The following is a 19451-nucleotide window of genomic DNA, read 5'->3' as shown; positions in this document are numbered from 1 at the left end:
CTGAATCCAGACGCTCAGCAATGAAAGTTCGGAGAGTCCTAACCACTCAGCTACCAGGGAATGCCTCATTTTTCGTTTTTAAAATGACACTGTCATATGAATTTTAATATTTTATTTATTTATTTGGCTGTGCCCGGACTTAGTTGTGATATGCAGGCTTTTTAGCTGCAGCATGTGGACTGTAGTTGCCTGACCAGGGATCGAACCCACACCCCCTGCACTGGGAGCTTGGAGTTTTAACCATCAGGGAAGTCCTGTGAAGTGAATTTTAGACAAAGACATAATATCATTACTAGTTTTCATCTCTCCCACACTTGTAAGGAAAGGAGTTCTTTCAAAAGTCCCTGCTAGAATCCATGTCACATGTAGACACACACACACACACACACTTAAAAAATTCAAATGCATGCCCCCTTCCACTCCTCCTTGTCCTAGGTGAGGCTTCCAGAATCCCAACACAAGGGCAGCAAATGCATAGGTTGGCCAGAGATGTTACATGGCCTGACAGAGGGACATTTGCAGTAAACTGGGGTTCCTTTCCTGCAGACCCAACATTCCCCTTGGACCAACATTCCCTTGGCCTCCTCTCCTGCTCTGGCTCAGGTCAGTCATCACTGTTTTGAGGTTTCTGTGTGTACGCTTACTTAAAATAGTTCTTCTGCTCCCACTTGCCCTGATTATCTCTGACGAATCTGAAAATAAACTTTTTTTTTTCTAAGTAGTGATTCACTGAAAGAACTGAAAACAGCTTTACCAGATTTTATCATGAGGAGCACCCCTGATACTAAAGTTTTTTCTGAGTTTCAAGAAGCAATAAAGAAACAAGTCCAAGATCAGGAGGGGAGCCTTCACAACTCTGAGGTGATAAAACAGCAAATACACCAGAACTCGTGTTGTGAATGTCACCTTCCATACATGGTCGCCCTGGAAGCCTGCATGTAGCTGTCACACTGCTGTTGCCCAAAACACTCCCAAGAACTGATGTGCACACCAAACAGGCCTCAGAAGGGCTATGAGCTCCTTTGAAAAGTCTGAAGATTTTGCCCAGTTTGAGTGAGTGAGTGAAGTCACTCAGTTGTGTTCGACTCTTTGCGACCCCATGGACTATAGCCCACCAGGCTCCTCCCTCCATGGGATTCTCCAAGCAAGAGTACTGGAGTGGGTTACCATTTCCTTCTCCAGGGGATCTTCCTGACCCAGGGATCGAACCCATGTCTCCTGCATTCCAGGCAGACGCTTTAAGCTCTGAGCCACCAGCGAAGTGTAGTAGGTGGTAAAAGCAATTCCAAATGAAACCCTGTGAACAGGCCCTGAGGAATGGCTGGAAAAAGTGACACAGAAACTCGCCATGGGGCAGGGGAGTGGGTGTGTCAAACATAGACGAGGGTATGATTGCATCCTCCACTGTGAGTTACCTTAAGTCCAGGGGGTGACTATTATACATGTGCTTGTTGAATTCAAGTAGTTTTCCTTTTCCTTCCTATACATTTCTCTTGTCCAAATTTTCTCCAACAAGCATCTTTAAGAATGTAAATATAACAACCTTTGTTTTTTTTTTTTTTTTAAATAATATTTTACTTCCCTCTCCTGTTTTTTTTAAGACTTTGCTCCTGCTGGCCTCCTTTCAGAATCTAAGAATATGATTAGGAGAATAAAATAAGAGAGAAATACTATTAACGCACAACATTACAGCCCTGACAGCCCTATGGAGGTGCCCAAAGCTGAACTCCACCAGGTAGAGAACCCAGAAGAGGTTCTACAGTGCAGAAAATGTACATTACTCACTGTATACTGTACTTGCTCCTTATAAGATAAGGGGGGGGAGGGAGAGAAAGAAGTCATCTTGGTATTATCTCATATCATTGACACTGTGATATCATGATGTACAATGATGCTGAAAATTCAATAGGGACATGATGACTGCCTGATCAAACGCTACACGTTTTATAAAGTGCATCTGAAAAATTCAGTTATATTTTAAACACATCACTTAGGACATTATAAAAGGATGTTGTAATTGTTTTCTTTTGTTTTGCTTTGTTTTGTAATACAAATCTTGCTAGTTGGTGCACTAAGTTTAAATGTCCCACATAACCCAGGAATCCTGCAGAGCCCAAACGTCCTATTTAACTCTTCTGGAAGAAACTGATGTATCCTTCCTAAAACAACATAAAATTGAGTGGTGTAATCTATTTCATGAATCTGAAAGTCTGACATCTACTCAGTGAATGTTTCGTGGTCTTCAGTTTTGAACAATCCCAAATGAATTATTGCGGTTCAGGGTCTGGTGCATCAGGGGTTAGGTGGATGGCCAACAGGCCCCGGGCGTGGTTCTCTCTCCTTTCCTCCTGTTAGCAGTCACTGCTGATGCTCATGGGCTTGCCTCCAGCAGACTTCAAACTTAACACAGTCGTCCATTCTTGGAAACTGGAGAAATAAGCCTACTAGAACTTGTTGTAAATTAAGGATTCATACCATCTGACTGACCTCCTCAAGTTTTCCCTATGCATCATTTTAAATGGTGTTTTGAGGGACTTTGTGACAATTCTGTCAGACCTGGAAGATATTTTCACTTATTTACTTCTTGGTTCTTGGCTGTGTGATTAAATTCTCTCCACTAGATACACGGGTGCTAACTATATCTGCTTTTCTCTATGTGGGTGCAGCTATGAATTATGAAGATGCACAAACCCAGACTTTTTTCATACACACAAGAGCTCAAAATGTGGGCAGGTATTATACCTTCAAAATATGCCTCATATATCCAAAAAGTAACAGTCATTATCTTTTATATGAGTATTATAATTATGTTGCAGTGATTATATGCATTGGGGATGAAAACCAGGCACACAATTCTATAAAATGAAAAGCATTTACCCAAGCAGCATAAATCTTCAACCCCAGGGAAAACTGCAAGACCCTTATGGACATATAAAAGGCACTGTCATCTTTATATTTTTATGAAATTATTTTAACAGGATTTTAACCCACTTTCTCTTTCTCTCTCTCATGCTCTTCCTTTTCAAAATGAGAGAGAAAATTATCAAGCACTGCAAAAATATTTAAAAGGAAAGAATTTAGGATTAGAATTAGTAATTATTGGGGCATTTAGTAGTTATTTCCCACTGTTGAGTATGTTTTGTGAGTTTAAAAGTTAATTCTGACTAAGTATGTGATGCATCTTACAGCATTGTTTGCTCAAAGTGTTTATGTTACGAGAAAATGTATGAATCCTGCATTCTGGAATTAGGTTAAATAAAGAACCAAAAAATATGAATACGATCTGACTTGACCAAAGACATCTGATTTTAGTTTAAGCATTTTTATTCCTATTTGTTTCCTTCTTGATTTAGTTGAAAATAACTTCTCCTGGACTGATAGTCTGTGCAAACAATTACACCTCATGTCAGTTATCAGTGGAAATCACACCTCTTAAGCCGCTTTCTAGCAAATGCAATGAAACAGCTCTCTTCCAATTCAAGACACGCTTGACCACGGCTTAACAGTAGAGACGAAGCATAAAAATCAGGACAAGCATGTCCTTTAACATATGTGGCATCACATGACATTAATCCTAACACATCTCTCAAAAAAAAAAAAAGATGCTGGCAAATCCTCAAATGTGGAGTGCTTCTCTTGCATCTCGGCTCGTCGTTTCTATGTGGAAGATCGCAGTATACTCCATCAGAGGCCCAAGAAGCTGTCCAAGAAAACCCACAGGACGAGAACAGGCCTGTGTCGCCAGCAGCCACCATAATTATCCACCTCCCAGTTTATTATTTACACATGAGCAGCACAGCTGTGGAGCATCATAACTCAAGAGGATGTGTAATAAGTTACCGCACCGCAGCCATCTCCTGCTCTGGCCCTTGACAAAACACCACATGATGACTTTTCCAAAGTCAGGCGAAAACTGCTGAAGCAGAAGGAAGTGCCACTAAACCTGGCTCCCTCCTATTTATCATACAATTTCCTGACTGATGGTTCCACAAACCAGCTGCTAAGTGCTGTGTACTCTGCTGTCAGCAAACTAACGGGCTAAATGGAAGACAGGGAGAATAATGTGCAGAACTGGGGGAATCAATTTTACTGAAGGAATTAAAATTCTACCAGGTGGGGGTGAGTCTGCGGAGCAGTGGGAAGCAGTCAACTGTCCATGCTTTGGGTTGCAAAGATGATTTATTACAGACTCGCGAGCGGTTTGACTATTGGACCAAATGCCTCTTAGACTAAAGGGAGATTTGCCAAGTGCGTATTATCCGAGGCGCAAGTGGAAGAGTCTTTAAACCCCATAAATATGTAATTGGCTTGACGCATGTTTAAATTGAAATGCATAGTAACAATATTTATGCTGGGTATAGTTGTCGGTATTCAATTTCATGCTGGCTGTCATCAGGCTGTGCATTGAGGGTCTCATTAGGAATGAGAGGCATTGATTTTTGGGTCTCCTTACAATAGCCTGGGTTATCATAAAACCTGTAGCCAGAGAAAGACACACAGAGGTTTATCTTCAGTTGTTGCGTCCTTCTCTCAAGAAATAGTTTTAATATCCTCAGGCTATGAGATCTCTTGGATGCCATTTGGGGAGACTGTCTTTTAAGGTTTGAAATTTACATACAAAAATTGTAAATTAAAAAAGAGAGATCAAAGGCAGCTCCATTAGTGCCCTGAAGGAGTAATTCACCAAATGATACTTTAGTGGCCTCAAAGTGCCCAGGAAACAGTATGAGAGGACCCACAAGAGTAAACCGCCCAGGGCATAAATTCTCTTGGCTTATTTAAATCCTGAAGTCATCTGTTCACTGACTTTGGAATTTATTCTAGATGAGAACTAGAAATGATTTTTCTTGTCATTGGGATCAGCCTTGCCGGTAGGAATGTCCAGTCCCCTCCAATTCACTCAATCTCCCGCCATTGGTAGAAATAGTAAAACCCAATGTGGGCAACATCCATGATGCCAAAACCAAGGTAATCATCCAGCATAGCTCAAATGAGAGGTCTCAAGAGGGGAAGAGAGGAACCCTCACCACTCTAACAAGATGACAGAGAGGCACCTGGGCCTCATCTCTGCCTCTTCCCATCTGGGCATCTCCAGTCATCACTTTGGCATCTACAGCCCTGGCATTTCCAGGGCTCAGTGGCCTAAAGGAGACATCACTATGTGGACTGACTCCAACACCCAGACTGACTCCCTGTTCAAACATCCTCATGTTCCTGCCTGTGAACAGGATTATACCATGGACAGAAATATGCCTATGGACCACAGAGCACCAGAAAGGGGCTGATCTGGCCCCTCTGAGGACAGCCCCAGGGTATCTGACCAGGATTATGTCAAGTAATAAGGCAGTCTGTGGTCCTGTTGGTCTGCTATGAGCAGGATCTATGGTGTGGAACCCCAAAGGGACCCCACTGTGGATTTGCTGGGCATCCAGGTGGAATCATCCCATGGAGCATTTCATGGGGAATCAGGAATCTTCTTTCTGGTCTTACATGTATGTGGTGTGGAGCTGGAAGTATCTCCAGAGTCAGGAGTGTAGACCGTCTTGTTTATAAGATCCGCTGTAATGTGGTACAAGTTTTAAGAAACTGTAATTCTGGTATACTCTAGACATCTGAGAGATGCCTTGCAGTAAAAAAAATCTATTACTTTTCACTTTACACCATGGCAGGAACCTTAACTTGTAAAGCATATGTCATCGGAGGCAAACTACTGAGCAGGCAGTTTTTGTAAATAAAGTTTTATTAGAATACAGGTGCTGTTTTGTTCATATAGCACCCATAGTTGCTTTCACACTGCAGTGACTGCCTTGGTGAGCTGAGACAGAGAAACACACAGCCCATAAAACCTAATATATTTTATACCTGGAAGTGTATATATGTCAATCCCAATCTCCCTCCCACCCTCCCCTTCCCCCTCATGTCCATCTTCCATATCTGAGTCTATTCTTGCCTTGGAAATTGGTTTATCTGTACCATTTTTTTAGATTCTACATATGTACCACAATGTATGTTAGTTGTTTTTCTCTTTCTGACTTACTTCACTCTCTATAGGAACTCTAGTTCCTATAAGCACAGGAAGCTCAATTCTGGGCTCTGTGATGACCTAGGGGGATGAGGGGCGGGGCGGGGGGAGGTTCAAGAGGGAGGGGATATATGTATGCATACGACTGATTTACCTCATTGTATAGCAAAAGCACAACATTGTAAAGCAATTGTATTTCAATAAAAATAAATAAATACTTTTTAAAAAATGAATATACTTCCTTCTGGCCCTTACGAGAAACAGTTTGATGAACTTTGTCCCAGTATACCCCAAGAAAGCAGTTCTCAGAAATGTTTACAATTCAGAAAAAACACATGCCAATTTTTTTCTTTATGGATGTGTAGTTTTTGAGAGACAACATATTTCATATGTGTAAAATACTAATATGCCAATTTGTGACTTAAAAATATCTATAGAAGTGTCCATACTAGTAATTACTCAGAAAAGAAAATTTACTCTATGAATTTAGCAAAACCTATCACAAATAAATTCTAAGATAAAAATGATGATGGATTAAATTAACTATAAATCTAGCAAATAATGGCAATAATCACTTAACATTTGCAAATTTAAGTTTTCTTATGCGTTAACTAAAATATACACAAAGTTAACATAGAAAGCTGATTTAAAAAACTATGTTATTTATAAAACCCAAACAATTTTAACCTTCTGGCAACCACCCAACATTTCTGACATTCCTGACTCCTTCTGTTTTTTTGGGTTTTTTTTTTGGCCTCAAGGCAGTGCTTTCGGATCTTAGTTCCCTGACAAGGGATCTAACCTGTGCCCCCTGCAGTGGGTCTTAACCACTGGCCCAACAGGGAAGTCCCTGATTCCTCTTGTATGAATATCCATGGGCATTCCCCACTACACAGACAGCACTCTTTCTATTATTTCTTCTGTGGCAGCATGGAGATATATTAAATTGATCTAATATTCTAAATAGATCTAAGTGCTACCCAGCACTGTACTCTAGTCATACCAAAACCCATCCAGGCCATACTCCTTTACAAGCATAACTATGTGTTTCTACAAGAAAATGATTAATAGCCCTCTGCAAGTAAATTAACAAGAAATCTGTCTTTACCACCTCAATTGTATCCTGGGTAGTGAACAAAAAATTGATCTCTCCCCTTCCTGGTCCCTTTTAACTTCTTTTACCCAACTAATCTTCGCAAGTTTTCCCACGAAAAATCATGTCCATTGTATTACCAATGGCAGCAACAGGCCACGTCTGCCCACTGGCTGGCCAATGAAATCTTCCACCTAGAGTCTCTGGAATGCACCTTGCCTATGATCCCATATGTATCCATCATATTTTTGTTGTTTCTAGCTCTCCTGCCAAGATAAAAGAAAAAAATAAAGAGAGGGAAAGGAAGCAAAGAGAAATAAGAGAAGGTTTACAGCCATATACCTAACCTGCAAAACTATCCAAGGGAAATTACATGAAAACATATAAAAAGTCACTATATTTAAGTGATAACTCCATTAACTTGAACTATGGCATCCGGTCCCATCACTCCATGGGAAATAGATGGGGAAACAGTGTCAGACTTTATTTTTTGGAGCTCCAAAATCACTGCAGATGGTGATTGCAGCCATGAAATTAAAAGATGCTTACTCCTTGGAAGAAAAGCTATGACCAACCTAGATAGCATATTCAAAAGCAGAGACATTACTTTGCTGACTAAGGTCCGTCTAGTCAAGGCTATGGTTTTTCCAGTAGTCATGTATGGATGTGAGAGTTGGACTGTGAAGAAGGCTGAGCACAGAAGAACTGATGCTTTTGCACTGTGGTGTTGGAGAAGACTCTTGAGAGTCCCTTGGACTGCAAGGAGATTCAACCAGTCCATTCTGAAAGAGATCAGCCCTGGAGTTTCTTTGGAAGGAATGATGCTAAAGCTGAAACTCCAGTACTTTGGCCACCTCATGTGAAGAGTTGACTCATTGGAAAAGACTCTGATGCTGGGAGGGATTGGGGGCAGGAGGAGAAGGGGACGACAGAGGATGAGATGGCTGGATGGCATCACGGACTCAATGGACATGAGTCTGAGTGAACTTCAGGAGTTGGTGATGGACAGAGGCCTGGCGTGCTGCAATTCATGGGGTCGCAAAGAGTCGGACACAACTGAGCGACTGAACTAACCAACTAATGCTAATGGTATATTTTCTTATGAAAGCATGGACATTAAAAGATGGAAATTGGTTACCAATGATATATTCTTATCTCAACGACCAGTTTTTTTAAGTTGCTTCACCTGTGTCCTACTCTTTGTGACCCTACAGACTGCAGCCCACCAGGCTCCTCTGTTCATGGGATTCTCCAGGCAAGAATATTGGAGCAGGCTGCCATGCCCTCCTCCAGGGGATCTTCCTGACCCAGGGATCAAACTTGCATCTCTTATGTCTCCTGCATTGGCAGGAGGGTTCTTTACCACTAGCACCACCTGCACAGCACAATTTAAAAGCCAAATTCATAGTTTGGAAAATGTACATTGGGACTCATAATGCTGATGAAGTGAAGGCAAAGGATGAAATGTTTCCAGGAAAGCATTTGGTATCTCAGCTCTAACTAACTACAGAAGCCTTAGAGACATACTGAATTCAGAAGTCACCTGGCTTAGTGAGTAAACCAACAATTAACAACAATGATGAGGTCTAAAAGTTGTGTCCTAAGCAAAATAAATCAACTGACAAAAGTGCTTGGGCAGACTTCCCTAGTGGTCCAGTGGCTAAACCTCTGGGCTCCCAACACAGGGGGCCCTTGTTCGATCCCTGGTCAGGGAACTATATCCCATATGCTGTAAGACCCAGCACAGTCAAATAAATAAATAAATAAATATAAAACAAGAGCCCCCAAACATTTTTTTAAACATTGTAAAATTAGAAGAAGTAGGTTGAGAAAGGTAAAAGCAAAAGAATACAATGCTTTACATTTCATAATACCCATGTCTGTTTCTTCATGGGATCTTCTTGACAACCCTAAAATCATCATTTCCAAGGCTTTATTATTATTCCTCCTAAGTACTGTTTCTCCTTATTTCCTATTACCACACAATCCTGAGGGGTAAGAAGGGAAAATTTTCATGATCTGCTCAGAAAAGCTAAATGATCAACCCCAATGTCGCAGAAACCAGGGCCAAGTTCGTGTTTTTTCTACTCCACCACCAGAGGTGGCGCTCCCAATATGATGGTCCTAAACACCTTCAAGGAGCCCATCTCAGTCTCCATCCTGTTCAGAAGCAGAAACCAGGAAGAGCTCTCAGGCACATAAGCTCAGGTCTTCTGCATGGTATTAATAACTGCCTGGGCTGAGGCTCAGAGGCTCTGCAGAGTTCCACAGCACAGAATGATGCTGCTACTCAGAGAGGGCCACCCATCCAAGTCAATGTTGGGAAATAATTTCTTTGGGTTGGCCAAAGAAGTTCATTTGGGTTTTTCTGTACCATCTTATGGAAAAATCTGAACAAAATTTTTGGCTAACTCAGTATTTTGAAGGCACTGGAAAACCTACAAAGACCTTCAGGATGTGCTGCTGTGCTGTGCTTAGCCTCTCAAGTTGTGTCTGACTCTTCGTGATCCCATGGTCTGTAGCCCGCCAGGCTCCTCTGTCCATGGGGATTCTCCAGGCAAAAATACTAGAGTGGGTTACCAGGCCCTCCTCCAGGGGATCTTCCTGCCCCAGGGATCGAACCCAAGCCTCCCGCATTGCAAGCGGATTCTTTACTGTCTGAGCCACCAGGGAAGCCTGTGCTAGTTGGACTGGAGGCCAGCAGTGGACCAGGCCCGTACAGCACTGGAGGACTCTTTCAACTACCTGGTGGGCCACAATAACAGGCTAAACTAGGGCCCTGAAAGGCCCTGCCATCTCTTCAGAATCCTGCCTGTGCGAGTTCCAGGTCCCCCTGACCTCCCCATGTTCAGAGCCTACTCCAGGCAAAGGCCTACATGCCCTGAGTTAAATCATCTCTCTGAAGTTCGTCTTCATCTTCTAGCCCCACAAGTCTGCCTGCCTCCTGCTGGGCCAGGAGTCACTTCATGTAGACAAGCAATGTCCCCACACCATCCCATCCCATCACCCCACTAAGATGGGGCAGATAACGGTGGGCACTCAGAGAAAAACACCCTACGCTGGGTCTTGGAAAACCAAGACACTGAATGTCCTTTCCCACCAAGGAAATGTGGATGCTCCAGGCAATTTAGGAGACTTGAGTAGCCTGCTAACACCCATATGGAAAAAGCTCTTTGACACAAAAGGTTAGAGGTCTAAAGTTTAAAAGCTCATGACAGAAATGACAGGGGCCCCTTTGCCCCCACTCCCCCTTTTTTTGTCAATAACATCAAAGGCCCTGGCCTGTTCTTAATGCTATTATTGTTACGCCTTTGGAATCCATTGAAATTCCAGCACGTTGATTGCACACTGGGAGCCCTGAAAGGCTCCACTTTCCTGCCCCTTAAACCCTGAATTCTCACTGCCATGAAGCACCAGGAAGCAGGAACACACAAAGCTTTTAAGCAGAGAGTTTATTTAAGTGCTTCTTTCACCATGATTGTAAAATAACAAAGCACATGAAGTGAAATGATTCCCTTGTAGGAATGCAAGGAAATCAGAGAAAAGGGAGAGGCTCCCCTATTTCTAAGGGGAAAGAAAAATTCTCCTTCACATGTCATAGTTCATGAGAATGCAAGTACCAAAATATTCCTGATTTTTCTCGTAACTCTCTTTTCCCTGAAATTTTACATTAGCCACTGGGCATACACTGGACACACGACCTCAAAGACATTGGCTCTATGCGCATAGATCAGATGGCATTATTTGAGGGAATCACCTTCTGCTGAAGGATGGTGCTCAAAGGTCCAGCTATGGCATTTGCCTCTATGGCATGCTCACTATTAATGATTAGATGGCCACAATTTGGAAGTTCTCAATGCCTGAGTCTTTCTCTGATCCACAAATAAAGTTGAGTTTCTAGAATCATTACACTGATAGCATGGATCAAGAAAGGAGAAAAGTCAAGTTCATCTCAGTGTCATACCTGAACTCTCTGTCCACGTTTATTGGAATGGGAGGCCCATTTAGCTGTGCCACCTGTGAGTTCCTCAATGATCATGACCATGTGACTTACCTGACCACCTCCGTCCTTCCCCATCCACTCACAGTCGCTGAGATGCACTCGTGACCCCACATACCCACGCATTCCTGGGTATGTGATAAAAAGCCCAGAGCTGCTTTTTATCCACACATGTCCATGACCACCCCCACCTCCACTCCCCAAAGGTCACACTTGTTACTTCCTTTCCTGTTGGCTGTCCTTCCTATTTGAAACCACATTTTATAGATTTACCTAGAAACAAATGACTATAATCATAACAGATTTTTTTTCACACATACAATAAAGCCAACAAGAGTCAGACCTATTTACTCCACAAAGCTGTCCAAGAGATCAAGTGACAAAGATGAAGGTTGTTCATAAAATCTAAAGTCCTCACGTGTAAGGGTTATTGTTATTTCTAAGTCCTCCTTCAACCCAGATGTCCAAGTGAACAGTGATAGTCAGCATCTTCATTTGAGCATCTTCAGCTTTGACTTGATCTGATTGCTCAGTCCATGTTCCTCCCTTGCACTCAAGCCTTCACTGATCATGATGCATGTGAGGTTCTTCATCCCTTGTCTTTAAGGAAGTTTTGTGGCAAACACCCAACTCTGTTCCCCAAATTCCAGATCAGCCCTATGTAATGAGCCCTTACGTATAAGCCATACATAATAATCAATAATTAGGGGAGGGGAAAAAAAAGACAGCCAAAGATATAGGCAAATAATAAATAGCTCTCATTTTTTGAGCATTCACTCTGTGTTCAGGGTTATCCTTGGGATTTCCTGATGGCTTAGATGGTAAAGAATCCGCCTGCAATGTAGAAGACCTAGATTTGATCCCTGGGTTAGGAAAATCCCCTGGAGAAGGGAATGGCAATCCACTCCAGTATTCTTGCCTGGAGAACTCCATGGACAGAGGAGCCTGGCAGGCTTCGTGGCCATGGGGTCATGAAGAGTCGGCACTTTTAGCGTTAAGCAACTAACACTTTTCAGGGTTACCCTAACTGCTGCTCAGTTTTTATTTCTACTACAAGACAACTCAGTGAAGCAGGTATAACTACCCCTACTTCACAATGATGAAACAGGCATCAGAGATGGGAAATGAAAGGCACTGGTTAAAACAAAAAAAGACAACAGGCCCAACATGGAGTCACCTATGCTAAGCCCCATGTCACCAAACCCAGCAAACTGAGACTTAATGATAGTTTTGGCTCCCCTTAGAAATGGAATCTTAAACCAGTCAATCAGAAATCACCTGGTAGGCTCAAGAGAGGCAATCCCATCTCCTTAAGGAGAGTAACCTTGCCGCAACCAACCCACTTTCTGCTAGTATATCTCTCTTGTCCCAGCTCCCCTCTACCTATGAAAGTCTTTGACTTTGTATAGCTCCTCTGAGCCCCTCTCTATTTGCTAGACAGGAAAGCTGCCTGGTTCATAAATAGATGAATAAAGCCAGTAAGATCTTTAAAATTTACTCAGTTGAATATTGCTTTTTGAATAGCACTCAGGTAGGAACTGACGAGGCTGGGCCTCCGTCAGGTCCGGTCTGACTGCAGAGCCCTGGAAGCTTCTGATCACGAGGCCCAGGCCTCCACTCAGAAGGCCTCATGATGGCTTCAGTGCTCTGCTGTCACCCTCTTGAAATTCTTCATCATTTTTGAGCAAGGGCCCCGAATATTCTTTTTGCACTGAGCCCCACAAATGCCATAGCCGGTTCAGAGTAGAGCTACTCTCCTCCTAGGGACTCCCCTTGCTTCAGGTGTCCCCATAACAAAACCCATAGGCGGCCGAAGGGCATCATTTATACACCCACCTTCACCCCAGGTCCTGAGGTAGGAACAAGGTGAGCCTTCCTCCTGGGGTCCCCATCTCAGGTACATATCCTCAGGGGGACCATCATTCCAGCATCTCAGACACTTCTCCCAGATACTAGGGACCCGGCCCTCATGGAGCAGGTCCCAGCTTGTGTGGCAGGGTGAACCCAGCTGGATCCCCTATGACATCCTCTCACTAGCCTTCCCGAGGCTAGCAAAGTTGCCCTGCCAGCCGCCAGCCATCCCGAGGGCTAATTGGCTTGTTTTCATCATGACTGAATGAAGCAGAAGTTCCCTCTACACATAAATAAATCACAATTACTAACTGCTAGACTGGAGCGGCTCTCTCCTCCCCTGTGGCCTTGGCAGAGGAATTCCCAGGCCCGCCGGGCGAGCACAAAAGCCCCAGACTGGCCGGGCGATATCCGCTGGCTGGGCTCCGTTTATTATTTAAACAGTAACTTAACGACTCTTCCCGGAGGTGAACGAGGCCAAACTGTTTTCCTTCCCGTCACAAAGCAGAGATGCAGGGCTTATTTGAATGTCTTCAGCGTTTACTTTAGTTCCCTTGGTTAAATACCTTCCTCCGCAGAGTCAAACAAACAGTTCACTTCATTAGAAAGGCAAACAATTTAGCAAGAGAATACCAGCACTTGAGGGGGACCCGCTTTGAGCCCAAAAACCCCTCTGCCCTGGGAAGGGGGCCCAGGAGGGTCGAGGCAGCGCGTGGAGCTCACTTCAAAAGCCTTTTCACAAATACTTCACACATTCACTGGTAATTAACAGATAACCCCAAAGAGATTATCTGCCCAGAGGCTGAGGGCCCTCAGAGGATTATCCACAGAGAGAAAGCAGAGCCTGGAGGGCACACCCTTTTTTCTCGAAGTACAAGTGGATCAAGTCTTCTGGGAAAACACCCAAGCAGGCAGCTACCTACCCCACCCCCTCAACCCCCGTTTAAAATAACAAAGCCACAGTGCATGGAAATAATATTCATTGGAGCCACAGATGCAAAGTTGGGCCTGGGGAAAAACCAGGGCCAGGGCAGCCAGGATGGCATGGATAGAATGTGCAGGGAAAGACCAGGACAAGAAAGCAAGGACCATGAGGAGTGTGTTCCCAAGATTCCAGCTCAGAAGTGGGGGTCACATTTTCCAGGCAAAAACTTGGTGTAAACTGGCGGACAGGTTGTGAGCGGGTTAAGCTGGTGCTTTCTCTGGTAGTTATGAGAGCCCAGCATAGGGCAGGTTGGCAGCCCACTGGCCCACTGAAGCCTGGAGCACCTGTGGATGGCTGTGACCACTCCAGCCACACACTGCAGGCCTGCAGTGGGAACCCCTGGCTGGGGAACCCCTTGGCAGGTGGAGACAGAACCCCACGGCCTGTCACCAGCTTCTTCCAGTACAGTGCATCTCAGGCCTTTATGTCACATCCATCCATCCAGGGCACAGGAAACCATCTGGGGTTCATATTAGATAATTAAGGAGTCTGGGATTGACGTGTACACACTGCTATATTTAAAATGGATAACCAACAAGGACCTACTGTATAGTCCAGGGAACTCTGCTCAATACTGTGCAACAACCTAAAAAGGAAAAGAATTTAAGCAAGAATAGATACGTGTATATGTATAACTGAATCACTTTGCTGTATACCTGAAACAAACACAACGTCGTTAATCAACTATATTCCAATATAAAATAAAAAGGTAAAAAAATAAATAAAAACTAGAAAGGATCCACTCTCCTTTTTCTTTAAGAACACACATACCCGCTGCCACCGCAGGTACACATACATCACAACAGGAGACAGTAGTGGCAAACAAAACTGGGGCTGGGCGGGCAGCCCTATTAGACTTGAATTTGGGGTTTCACCTACGTTGTGCTTGTACTGAACAGGGTCAGAGTAAGCAATTCCAGTACTCATGGTTCTTAAGAAGTTGGTAAACCTCAAATGCCAACTGCAATAAATCATACAAGTCTCTATTAAAACTATAAATCACTCATGAAATTTAATACTGTCATGAAGAGTAATTAAGTGCTAATGTAATAAATCTACAAAAGAAAAAACAACACACACAACAATGAGGAATCTAAAGAGCAGAAGAATGCTTAGGTCTTAGAGCTTTGAGACAAATCTTTGTGCCCCCTCTCCCCGAAAAGGAAGTCTGCCTACTGCTCCTCAGGGATGGGGGAATCATTTAAGGGCCACCCACTCAAATAAACTCAGGATTGAGAGCCTAGAACATAATGCCCTTCTTCAAAACAGAAAAACCACACCAAAAATCTGCCCTGGTTCTGTGCTATCTTGCTGAGGAAAACAGAAAGGAACCAAAGGAAAGGCAAAGAGGAGTGATTCTGTCCAAGATGCATCTTGAGTTAAAGTGAAGTTATACAAGAGAGTCTCAGCTGTTCCTATGACCTTACTACCTCACTTGTACTGTCCAAATAATGGTTTTGTTGATAAATGATTTGTTCTCAGCTCTTCAACTACTCTGAGTCTTTTCATTTGACTAGGATAACTATGGAGAAGGCAATGGCAACCCACTCCAGTACTCTTGCCTGGGAAATCCCATTGATGGAGGAGCCTGGTAGGCTGCAGTCCATGGGGTCGCTAAGAGTCGGACACGACTGAGTGACTTCACTTTCACTTTTCACTTTCATGCATTAGAGAAGGAAATGGCAACCCACTCCAGTGTTCTTGCCTGGAGAATCCCAGGGACGGGGGAGCCTGATGGGCTGCCATTTATGGGGTCACACAGAGTCAGACACGACTGAAGCAACTTAGCAGCAGCAGCAGAATAACTATAACCAGGAATTCTTTCTTGGGCTGCTTCAGCCATAGGCGGAATCACTCAGGGCTCAATCAACGGCTGATAAATACAGTAAGTCCCCTACATGCGAACCTTAAAGTTGCGAACTTTCAAAGATACAAACATACCCTTGCATGTCCAATCACATAAGTTAGTTCACGTGTCTGGCATACACTGTTCTGTGCCTGCATCCTCTACAAGTGGTTGTGTGTAGTTTACTGTACAGGACTGTAAAGAGTACAGTAGTACAGTGTCTTTATTTCAAGCCCAGGATGACCGGCAGCAAGCATAAAAGCAGTGATGATGTAGCTGGTATCTTCTATTACTGACAATCCTTCAGCTCCACCATCTCCCATCTCCTCTCTCTCCTCCAGTCAGTAACTCTTCTTGCCTGTTAATTCAATTCCATTCCCTGTATGCCAGCTGTTGTACTGTACTACTGTACTTTTCAAGGTAAAGTACTGTAAGATTTAAAATGTTCGCTTTTGTTTGCTTTTGATGTATTATTTGTATGAAAAGTATTATAAACCTACAGCTAATGGTACCTAGGCTAACTTTCTTGGACTTAACAAACAAATTGGACTTAAGAACGTGCTCTCGTAATGGAACTCATTTGCATGGAGGGGACTTGCCGTATGCACATGAATAAGTTAAGATGGATTTACATACAAACCTAACAAGCATTGCCAAGTCCCAGGCACCACATGGGCCACGGAAACACAAGGAGCCTAAAAGTAGGCGGTCCTGCTCAGTAGGAGCTGGGGGACCCACTGGTCACAAAGCCATGAACAAGAATGTCAGCTCAAAGAATCCCAGTGAAAAGATGGTGTTCAGGTGAGCAGTGAGTAGGGGAAGCAGGTATGGAGGGAAGAGGGTCAAAGAAACTCCCTCTTTTTGAGGAAAAATCTTGTTCAGAAAACATGAGTGGGAGCAAGGTGAGTGAACCCACAGAGAGTGTGTGTGAAGCAGCCAGGTGTGTGGGCGGGCCAGAAGGGCCCAGGAATGGTTTAGAGCAGTGGTCCCCAAAATTTTCGGCATCAGGGACCGGTTTCGTGGAAGACAATTTTTCAGTGGACTGGGAAGGGGGGTGGTGGTAATTCAAACACATTACATTTATTGCATACTTTATTTCTATTATTATTACATCAGCTCTACCTCAGATCATCAGGCATTAGACCCAGAGGCTGGGGACCCCTGCTTTAGAGCACTGGTCTTCAAACTGCAATGTGCCTCCCATCACTCTTTAATAGGCAAATTGCTGGGTCCACCCTCAAGAGTCTCTGATTCAGTAGGCCTGGGGAGGGGAGTAAGGATTTGCCTTTCTAACAAGTTCCCAGGTGATGCTGAAGCTACTGATCTGGGGGACTGCACTCAGAACCTCTGGTCTAGAGGTGAGTGGAAGAAAAGGAGGCCAGGCCATAGAGGCCCTTGCATGCTGGCCAATGGGCCCCAAGAGCAGACACAAGAGACTTGAAATGATCAGACGTGCATTTTGCAAATATTACCTTGGTGGAAAGTGGAGAATGGATTGAAAATGAAAGTGAAAGTCGCTGTCATGTCTGACTCTTTGTGACCCCATGGACTAGTCCATGGGATTATCCAGGCCAGAATACTAGAGTGGGTAGCCTTTCCTTTCTCCAGGGGATCTTCCCAACTCAGGGACCGAACCCAGATCTCCTGTGTTGCAGGCTGATTCTTTACCAGCTGAGCCACAAGGGAAGCCCAAGAATACTGGAGTGGGTAGCCTATCCCTTCTCCAGCGGATCTTCCCGACCCAGGAATCGAACCAGGGTCTTGTGAATTGCAACGAATTCTTTACCAACTGAGCTATCAGGAGAATGGATTGGAATGGATGAAACTCAGTTGGAAGCAAGAGATATAAAGGCCCCTAAACTGAGGCAGAGCAGTGGGAAGATGAATGGTTGGAGGAGAGCCTGGGGTGAAGAAGGATGAAAGGACACATGGGTGATAGGAGAAAGGGCTGTCTCCTAGGGTCCTTTTGACAGTGGTGGGAACACAGGAAAGGCAGGCAGAGGCTGAGGAAAAACCAGTGGGCAGGGACAGATTCAGGCTGGGATGAATGGGGTTTGAGGTTGTGGAGGGAGGTGGTTCCAGGTCTGGGAGGAATCCCAGAGCCCAGTCTGCCCTGCAGTAGGAGATGCAATTGCAGGGGCAGTAAATGCCATCAGAGGGAATGAAATCAGACAGGAGGCAGGTACCGAACAGGATCAGTAGGACATGTGGAGTGAGACCAACCAACCGTTAAGGGATGAGCAGAGGAAGTGGACAAAGCTAAGCCGTGAGGGGAAAACGCCAGAGCCTCCCGGGAGCCAGCCGTGAATGGTGTGGAGAAGCCACAGGGAAGAGGTGGCACCTCTCTGGGAGTGGCAGGTGGTGCAGGCTGGAGAGCTGGGGAGGTGAAGAGTGTGACATGCCCCCAGAAGAGTGACTGCCAGGGCAGCAGCTAGAGAAGGCGAGGGTCAGAGAGGAGTTTGGGGTGGCAGTTTCACTTTGATTATAGAAGGGAAGCACCTGAACACGCTCTGTAGGCAGAGAGGAATGGCAGTTGTCATAGCCGGGCTGGAAGACAGAAGTGAGAGGACAGCGCTGGCGGAACTCAGCTTTCCTAGGACTCAGAACAGGAAGCAGCGCCACTCAAGGAAGACAGAGAATAGGAAGGGACTTTAAAGACTCTTTAAAAGAGCATCAAGTAAAAAATTTTAAAAAAGGATCTATTCCATCCCAGGCTCACATCAGACCCTGTGAGAAACATCAGAACCTGTGGCAATGCGTAATCAGAGATGGCTCTTTTATTTGGCAATGCAGGAGACAAAGGTTCAATCCCTGGGTTGGGAAGATCCCCTGGAGGAGGGCATGACAACCCACTCCAGTATTCTTGCCTGGAGAATCCCATGGACAGAGAAGCCTGATGGGCTACAGTCTCATAGAATCGCAAAGAGTCAGACATGACTGAGCAACTCACACACGTGTACACAGAGGTGATTTACAATGTTGTGCTAGTTTCAGATGTATAGCAAAGTGATTCCGTTATACATATACATGTATTCATTCTCTACAGATTATTACAGGATATTGAGAGAGATGGCTCTTTTAAAACTGAGGTTGCAATTTAACAAAAGAGGCGGGGCAAGGCCATTCTTTCTAGGAATTTCTGTTAGGAGGATGCATTCAGAAGGCTCAGACCCCTGGCTTCCTTCCTACTGGCAAGCAGAATTGCTGTGACCAGCCAGGAGTTCGTGTGCCAGGAGTCCCACAGATGGCCGACTGTACCTCCTTTCACCCCTGAAATGCTCATTATGGGGCCACATTCCTTTCTATCTAAAGAGAAGGAATGAAGCAATTCCAAGTGCCAGGTCAGAGCAGCAGAGAGCAAACAGGATGAAAAGGAGAAATCTACAAGCAAAATCAACCACGGAACTAGATTCCAACTAGGAAGAAGAATGGAGTATACCAGGTGCCCACAAACAGTAAGCTGTCTCAAAAGATGGTCACCTGACAGTTTGGTGTGAATCCAGAGTCCTTGGGTTCAAGATTGTACTGGGGGAGGGGACAGAGGCAGGTGGAGGGGGACTGCAGGTTGAGGCCGAGGCCAGGCTGAGCCAGTTTTATGAGGTGGCAGCAGCTGCGGCTGCAGTGAAACCAGAAGGGACGTTTAATAAAAGCTGT

At 44.4% G+C, this 19451-nt stretch overlaps 1 protein-coding gene across 1 annotated transcript in view; it reads right to left on the bottom strand.

Annotated features, from left to right (window-relative positions):
• The window catches only part of GLI3 (GLI family zinc finger 3), a 311788-nt gene that overhangs the window by 141831 nt on the left and 150506 nt on the right, over positions 1-19451 (bottom strand). The window lies entirely within an intron of this gene.

This window comes from Oryx dammah, unplaced genomic scaffold (genome assembly GCF_014754425.2).
Source record: "Oryx dammah isolate SB20612 unplaced genomic scaffold, SCBI_Odam_1.1 HiC_scaffold_18, whole genome shotgun sequence".
Lineage (NCBI taxonomy): Eukaryota > Metazoa > Chordata > Mammalia > Artiodactyla > Bovidae > Oryx > Oryx dammah.
This window is presented reverse-complemented; position numbering and strand designations above follow the sequence as displayed.